We start from the raw sequence: 8,745 nt of genomic DNA on the forward strand, positions 1-8,745 counted from the left end.
CCATGTCCCCTGCATTGGCAGGCGGATTCTTAACAACTGCGCCACCAGGGAAGTCCCTGTTGTAGATTAATTGACCATGGGAGCATGGGTTTATTTCTGGGCTTTCTATCCTGTTCCATTGATGTATATTTCTATTTTTGACCAATACCATACTGTTCTGATGACTATAGCTTTGTAGTATAGTCTAAAGTCAGGGCACCTGATTCCTCCAGCTCTGTTTTTCTTTCTCAAGATTGCTGTGGCTGTTTGGGGTCTTTCATGTCTCCATACAAATTCTAAGATTTTTTTTGTTCCAGTTCTCTGAAAAATGCCATTGGTAATTTGATAGGGATTGCGTTGAATGTGTAGATCTCCTTGGGTAGTATAGTCATTTTGACAATATTGATTCTTCCAATCCAAGAACATGGTATGTCTTTCCATCTGTTTATGTTGTCTTAGATTTCTTTCATCAGCATCTTATAGTTTTCAGAGTACAGGTCTTTTGTCTCCTTATGTAGGTTTATTCCTAGGTATTTTATTCTTTTGGATGCAATGGTAAATGGGATTGTTTCTTGAATTTCTCTTTCTGATCTTTCATTGTTAGTGTATAGAAATGCAACAGATTTCTGTGTATTAATTTTGTAACCTGCAACTTTACCGAATTCATTGATGAGCTCTAGTAGTTTTCTTGTAGCATCTTTAGGATTTTCTACGTATAGTATCATGTCATCTGCAAACAGTGACAATTTAACTTCTTCTTTTCCATTTTGGGTTCCTTTTATTTCTTTTTCTTCTCTGATTGCCATAGCTAGGACTTCCAAAACTATGTTGAATGAAAGTGGCAAGGGTGGACATCCTTGTCTTATTCCTGATCTTAGAGGAAATGCTTTCAGCTTTTCACCATTGAGTATGATGTTAGCTGTAGGTTTGTTGTATATGGGCTTTATTATGTTGCGGTATGTTCCCTCTATGCCCACTTTCTGGAGAGTTTTTAACATAAATGGGTGCTGAATTTTGTCAAAGGCTTTTTCTGCATCTATTGAGATGATAATATGATTTTTAGTCTTCAGTTTGTTGATGTGGTGTATCACACTGATTGATTTGTGGATATTGAAAAATCCTTGCATCCCTGGGATAAATCCCACTTGATCATGGTGTATGATCCTTTTTATGTATTGTTGGATGCAGATAGCTAGCATTTTGTTGAGGATTTTTGCGTCTGTGTTCATCAGTGATATTGACCTGTAATTTTCTTTTTTTGTGCTATCTTTGTCTGATTTTGGTATCAGAGTGATGGTGGCCTCACAGGATGAGTTTGGGAGCTTTCCTTCCTCTGCAATTTTTTGGAACAGTTTCAGAAGGATAGGTGTTAGCTCCTCTCTAAATGTTTGATAGAATTCGCCTGTGAAGCAATCAGGTTTTGGATTTCTGTTTGTTGGGAGTTTTTAAATCACAGTTTCAGTTTCAGTGCTTGTGATTGGTCTGTTCATATTTTCTATTTCTTCCTGGTTCAGTCTTGGGAGATTGTACCTTCCTAAGAATTTGTCCGTTTCTTCCAGGTTGTCCATTTTACTGGCATACAGTCTCTTGTAGTAGTGTGTTATGATCCTTTGTATTTCTGTGGTGTCAGTTGTAACCTCTTCTTTTTCATTTCTAATTTTATTGATTTGAGTGCTCTCCCTTTTTTTCTTGATGAGTCTGGCTAAAGGTTTATCAATTTCATTTGTCTTTTCAAAGAACCAGTTTTATTTTCATTGATCTTTGCTATCATTTTCTTAGTCTCTATTTCATTTATTTCTGCTCTGATCTTTATGATTTCTTTCCTTCTACTAACTTCAGGTTATGTTTGTTCTTCTTTCTCTAGTTGTCTTAGGTGTAAGTTTAGGTTGTTTGAGATTTTTCGTATTTCCTGAGGTAAGCTTGTATTGCTATAAACTTCCCTCTTAGAACTGCTTTTGCTGCATCCCATAGGTTTTGGATCATTGTGCTTTCATTTTCATTTGTCTTTTGGTATTTTTTTATTTCCTCTTTGATTTCTTCAGTGATCCATTGGTTGTTTAGTAGCATAGTGTTTAGTCTCCACGTGTTTGTGTTTTTTGCAGTTTTTTTCTTGTAGTTGATTTCTAATCTCATAGTGTTGCGGTTGGAAAAGATGCTTGATATGATTTCAGTTTTCTTAAATTTACCAAGGCTTGCTTTGTGGCCCAGCGTGTGGTCAATCCTGGAGAATATTCCATGTGCACTTGAGAAGAATGTGTATTCTGCTGCTTTTGGATGGAATGCTTTATAAATATCAATTAAGTCCATCTGGTCTAATATGTCATTTAAGGCCTGTGTTTCCTTATTGATTTTCTGTCTGGATGATCCATCCATTGATGAAAGTGGGGTGTTAAAGTCCCCCACTATTATTGTGTTACTGCCAATTTCTCCCTTTATGGCTGTTAGTATTTGCCTTATATATTGAGGTGCTCCTCTGTTGGGTAAATATATATTTGCTATTGTTATATCTTCTTCTTGGATTGATCCCTTGATCATTATGTAGTGTCCTTCTTTGTCTCTTATAACAGTCTTTATTTTAAAGTCTATTTTGTCTGATATGAGTATTGCTATTCCAGCTTTCTTTTGATTTCCATTTGCATGGAATACCTTGTTCCATCCCCTCACTTTCAGTCTGTATGTGTCCCTAGATCCTAAGGGGGTCTCTTGTAGACAGCATATATATGGGTCTTGTTTTTGTATCCATTCAGCCAGTCTAGTCTTTTGGTTGGAGCATTTAATCCATTTACATTTAAGATAATTATTGATATGTATGTTCCTCTTGTCATTTTCTTAATTGTTTTGGGTTGATTTTGTAAGTCTTTTTTCTTCCCTTCCTCTTTTGTTCTCTTCTCTTGGGGTTTGATGACTAACTCTAGTATTGTGTTTGGGTTACTTTTTCTTTTTTGTTTGTGTATCTATTGTAGTTTTTGTGTTTGCTGTTCCCATGAGGTCTTGATATAGCAGACTATATATGTACCAGGTCATTTTAAGTTGCTGGTCTCTTTCCTGCCTAGAGGAGTTCCTTTAGCATTTGTTGCAAAGCTGGTCTGGTGGTACAGAATTCTCTTAGCTTTTGCTTATCTGTAAAGCTTTTGATTTCTTCATCATATGTGAATGAGAGCCTTGCTGAGTAGAGTATTCTTGGTTACGCTCTTCCCTTTCATCACTTTAAATGTATCATGCCACTCCCTTCTGGCTTTCAGAGTTTCTGCTGAGAAATCAGCTGATAACCTTATGGGAGTTCCCTTGTATGTTATTTGTCATTTTTCCCATGTTGCTTTTAATATTTTTTCTTTGTCTTTCTTTTTTGACAATTTGATTACTATGTATCTCGGTGTGTTCCTCCTTGGGTTTATCCTGCCTGGGACTCTACATTTCCTGGACTTGGATGACTGTTTCCTTTCCCATGTTAGGGACCTTTTCAGCTTTTCTCTCTCTCTTCTCCTTTTGGGACCCCTATAACGTGAACGTTGGTGCATTTAATGCTGTCCCAGAGGTCTCTTAGACTGTCTTCATTTCTTTTCATTCTTTTTTCTTTATTCTGTTCCACAGCAGTGATGTGCACCATTCCATCTTCTAGCTCACTTATCCATTCTTCTGCCTCATTTATTCTGATACTGATTCCTTCTAGTGCATTTTTCATTTCAGTCATTGTATTGTTCATCTCTGTTTATTTGTTCTTTAGTTCTTCTAGGTCTTTGCTAAACATTTCTTGCATCTTCTAGATCCTTGCCTCCATTCTTTTTCTGAGATCCTGGATCATCTTTACTATCATTATTCTGAATTCTTTTTCTGAAAGATTGCCTATTTCCACTTCACTTAGTTGTTTGTTTTTCTGGGGTTTTATCCTGTTCCTTCATCTGGAGGATGAAACATAATCCTCTGCTCTTTCATTTCATCTAACTTTCTGTGAGTGTGGTTTTCGTTCCACAGGCTGTAGGATTATAGTTCTTCTTGCTTCTGCTGTCTGCCCTCTGGTGGATGAGGCTATCTAAGAGGCTTGTGCAAGCTTCCTGATGGGAGGGATTGGTGGTGGATAGAGCTGGGTCTTTTCCCTCTGATGGGCAGGGCTGTGCTCAGTAAGACTTTAATCCACTTGTCTACTGATGGGTGGGGCTGTGTTTCCTCACTCTTGGTTGTTTGGTCTGAGGCAACCCAGCACTGGAGCCTACAGGTTGTTTGGTGGGGCTAATAGCCTCTGGGAGGGCTCATGCCAATAAGTACTTCTGAGAACTGCTGCTGCCGCCAGTGTCTTTGTCCCCACAGTTAGCCACAGCCACCCCCCACCTCTGCAGGAGACCCTCCAATACTAGCAGGTATGTCTGGCCCAGTCTCTTATGGGGTCACTACTTTTTTCCCCTGGGTCCTGGTGGACACGAGACTTTGTGTGTGCCCTCCAAGAGTAGAGTTTCTATTTCCCCAGGTCCTGTGGAATTCCTGCAATCAAATCCCACTGCTTTTCAAAGCCAGCTTCTCTGAGAACTCCTCCTCCCATTGCCAGACCCCCAGGGTGGGAAGCCTGACATGGGGCTCAGAACTTTTACTCCTGTGGGAGAGTTTCTGTGGTATAATTGTTTTCCAGTTTGTGGTTTGGCCACCCGGCGGGTATGGGATTTGATTTTATTGCAATTGTGCCCCTCCTACCATCTTGTTATGGCTTCTCCTTTGTCTCTGGATGTAGGGTATCTTGTTTGGTAGGTTCCAGCGTTTTTTTGTCGATGGTTGTTCAGCAGTTAGTTGTGATCCCAGTGTTCTCGTAAGAAGGGCTGAGCACACGTCTTCCTACTGCACCATCTTGAGCTATTCTATTTCATTCTTTTTAATAACCATATAGATTCCACTAAATGAAGGTACCATGAATTAATTGATGGATATTTATGTTGTTGCCAATCTCTTGCATTTACACACAGTAAAATGCCTTCATATAAAGACTAAGGCTGGTGTGACACTGGACCCAGGTGCTGGACAAGTGGGAATGATGAGGGCCAGGGACCCTAGGACCCTGGGTGGCCTCCCCACCATCTCTCTGACAGCAGAGAGGGGACAAGGAGAGGTTTTCAGCATGGGGAGGGACCCGTCTCCTATTAGGTCAGGACTTTGTCTTGGTCCCATCCCCCTCTGCCCAGAAGTCACTCTGTGCTTGAGGCAGTTCTCATTGTGAGCAGGAGGGTAAGAAAGGGGGCCTGTCCTCACCTAGAGCCTCAGTATGGGAGCTTGGTGAGCAATTTTTTTCACTTTAGAATTTGTTTTCAGTTACTATGTAATTAATACACATGGTTAAAAAAAAAACCTCAAATGCTACAGAAAGACATAAGATATAAAATAAGACACCCCCATGCTCTGGAATCTACAGTTAATAATTGTCAATCTGGTGGTTATCACTTAAATAATTGATCTTTATTCCTTGTTCATTGTCTGCAGGCAAGATCTGTCCCTTCCCTGCCATAAAGATGAGGAGATTGTGCCACATACTTTCCCTTTCTCCTCAGCAACACCTCCTAATTTTTGTTAGTTACATCATTATTTTTTATGTAGTTTAAAACAGAGTATCACATTTACATTCTCCTCTGTAATGATCATCAAGCTTCCTGTTATGAGTTGATTTGAAAAATTAAGAACTATTAACAGCATTTACAATACGATGGTTGAAGTAAACATTATTCCCTATGGAAGTAGAAAGTATGTTTGGTCCTGGGTCATTAAACTTTTGTTACTGGAAGGAAAATTCAAAGATCCAATAATCTTTTCCTTCCCCATAACCTTCTTCATTTCTTTCTGGCCAGACTTAGCTCACTATTTCTCATACCCTGTATCTTCATTTTTGGATTCCTAGTCCAAGAGCAAGTTCTGTCAGTTCTACCTCCAAAATACATCATGAATCTATCCATTTTTTTTTTTCCTGTTACCACTTTGGTTCATTATCCCTCACCTGGACCACTTCCAAAGCCTCCCGTATTAGTTTGCTAGTGATGCCGTAACAATCTGCCAAACTGGAGCTGGGTTGTGGGTGAGGCTTAGCCAACAGAAATTTATTTTCTCAGAGTCCTGGAGGCTAAAAGTCTGAAATCAAAGTGTTGGCAGGCAAGGTTGGTTATTTCTGCGGCTTTTCACCTTGGTTTGTAGACGGCAGTTTTCTCACTATGTCTACACATGGTCTTCCGTGTGTGTGTGTGTGTGTGTGTGTGTGTGTCCTATCTCATAAGGGCACCGAACATATTGGATTAGGCCTCACTCTCATGACATCATTTTAAATTAATTCCATCTTTAAAGACCCTACCTCCAAATACAGCCACATTCTGAGGTACTAGGGGTTAGAACTTTGACACATGAATTGAGGGAGAATACAATTTGGCCTGTAACGCCTTCCTTTTGAAAAACAAAAATTAGACTTCTCTGGTACGCCATCCAATGGTTCATATTGTGCTTAGAATAAAATTAAACCCCCCTGCCTTCACTTACAAATTCTTATATGCTTTGCTTTTGCCAATCTTTCCATCTCAGGTCACACCCAATTCCCCTCCTTTCTGCTTTCGAGTAAACTTAGCTCCTGTCTCAGACCACTTGCATTTGCTATCCTCTCTGCCTAGAACCCTGTTTACTGACGAAAAAAAAAAAAAAAAGCACAACCTAAAACTAAAAGCTGAGAATTACGGGTTTTTTTGGCAGACAAAACTGAGGACTTTCAGAAGGAGAAGAACAGATTTCGAACATTAACGCATATATGTGGAATCTAGAAAAATGGTACAGATGAACCGGTTTGCAAGGCAGAAATAGAGACACAGAAGTAGAGAACAAACGTATGGACACCAAGGGGGAAAGCGGGGTGGGGGGTGATGAATTGGGAGATTGGGATTGACATGTATACACTAATATGTATAAAATAGATAACTAATAAGAACCTGCTTATAAAAAATTTAAAAAAATTTTTTTTAAATGCTGTGCTAATTGTAGCTTATTTAAAGCTTCTAGTCCTATAATTCTTTGAATTATTTGAAACTGAAACAGGAGGAAAAAATTAAAAAGGAAAAAAAAAAACCGAAAAAAACCCTGAGGACTTAAACCTGGGATACAGCCTCTCAGTTAGCTCTGAGGGACTGCTCCCAAGAGGTAAGCGGGGAGCCAGGGTATATAGGAGTTTTTGTAACAAAGACCTGGTAGTCAGAACATCAAAAGATCACTGTTACAGAAAACTAGATATCTCAAGTTAATGAAGTTAGTACTTTTCTATATATGGGAAGATGCAAGAGTCTGGGCTCATTGAAATCATTCCTTTGATATGCACCTTAACTATCTAGACCAAGTATCCTGCTTTTTTTCCATCCTGAATCCCCTCAGGGTGCACAGCTGGGGGTTGCTGCAGTGGCTTAGGGCTTGGCAGTGGGCAGCCCATTTGTCTCCATCCTGAGTTCCCCTGGGGTTCACCGGCTGGGGGGCTGTAATGTGATGGCTTGATGGCTGCAACATCCTTTGTTTGCTGAAACGGCAGGCAACATTTTTCATTCACAACCCTCCTATTCGTTACATTAAGAAACAGTTTTTTAGCAATGCCCTGTAACGAACTGGGCGATATGCACCTCAGGGTGTAGGAAGACATTCTAAGGGGCTCAGGGCCTGGATACATGAGAAGAATCCATTTACAGACTGTGAATTTTTGTATACTCTTTACTAAAATTTCTTTGCCCGCAAATTTAGTTATCCAGTTCTCTTTTTATATCTCACTTTCCACAGAGAAAGGCATAACACCCCTCCCACTGCCCTGGGTGTAAACTAACAGGAACTGAACAAGGCATATTTTGTCAAGGAGGAAGAGATTTTCCCCTACCCTCTAGATGTTTCGGGCTGCCTGGTCTAAGAATTAAATTGACATGAGACAGGTTAGCAGGAGAAATCACAGAAAATTTTAATAATATGTATACATGGGAAAAACTCAGGAGAAATGAGGAACTCCCAAAATGGCCCAAGCTGCCACCTTAAATACCATCTTCAGCTAAAGACAAAAGAGGGCATTGTGGGTAGTGGTTTGGGACTTCCAAGGGGAGGAAGGCAATTCACATAGAGATGGAAAAGGAAGTGTTGGGTAAATAAACGTTGGAGACAAGAGTGGGCTCTGATCTCTAGGCCCTGCCAAGTTTCCCCCAGTACACCTAGCCCACATTCTTTGCAGATATCGCTGGTGATAGCTCTATTCCAGGAACAGGCCCTTTATCTAAATTCTTTAGGCCGATAAGGGCAAGGTAAAAAGAAAGACTTCCCGAGTCTTCTGTTTCATAAAAATAATCAGCCTAAAATAATCCTCACGCCAAAGAGACACATTTTGAGGTGGCAGATTTTGCTTCTCTACAACTTCAAGAACTTCCCCTGAGGGTAACCCCTTTAGCACCAAGCAAAGGAAACTTACTAAAAAGATGACCCTTTTTCCTGCTTTGTTTCAAAGGGGCAAAGGTGGACATCTATCTGTCCATAGATTTGTCCATTCACCAACTCATCCTTCCCCCCATCCATCTTTCTCTCTTAGAGAAGTAAAAACGTGTCACAGGGACATATATTAACACTTGTGTTTGGCTTAAAAATAAAAATGAAAGCAAACTTCAAAAATAAAAAAAAAGGTAAAAATGATATGAATTATTTGACTTGACAAAGAGAACTGGCTTTGCCAATTAATCAATATGGTAAACATTTTCCATAAATTGGATGAGCTAAATTCGCCGCTCCATGGTTTTGATGAAA

Source organism: Balaenoptera acutorostrata, chromosome 2 (genome assembly GCF_949987535.1).
Source record: "Balaenoptera acutorostrata chromosome 2, mBalAcu1.1, whole genome shotgun sequence".
NCBI classification, from domain to species: domain Eukaryota; kingdom Metazoa; phylum Chordata; class Mammalia; order Artiodactyla; family Balaenopteridae; genus Balaenoptera; species Balaenoptera acutorostrata.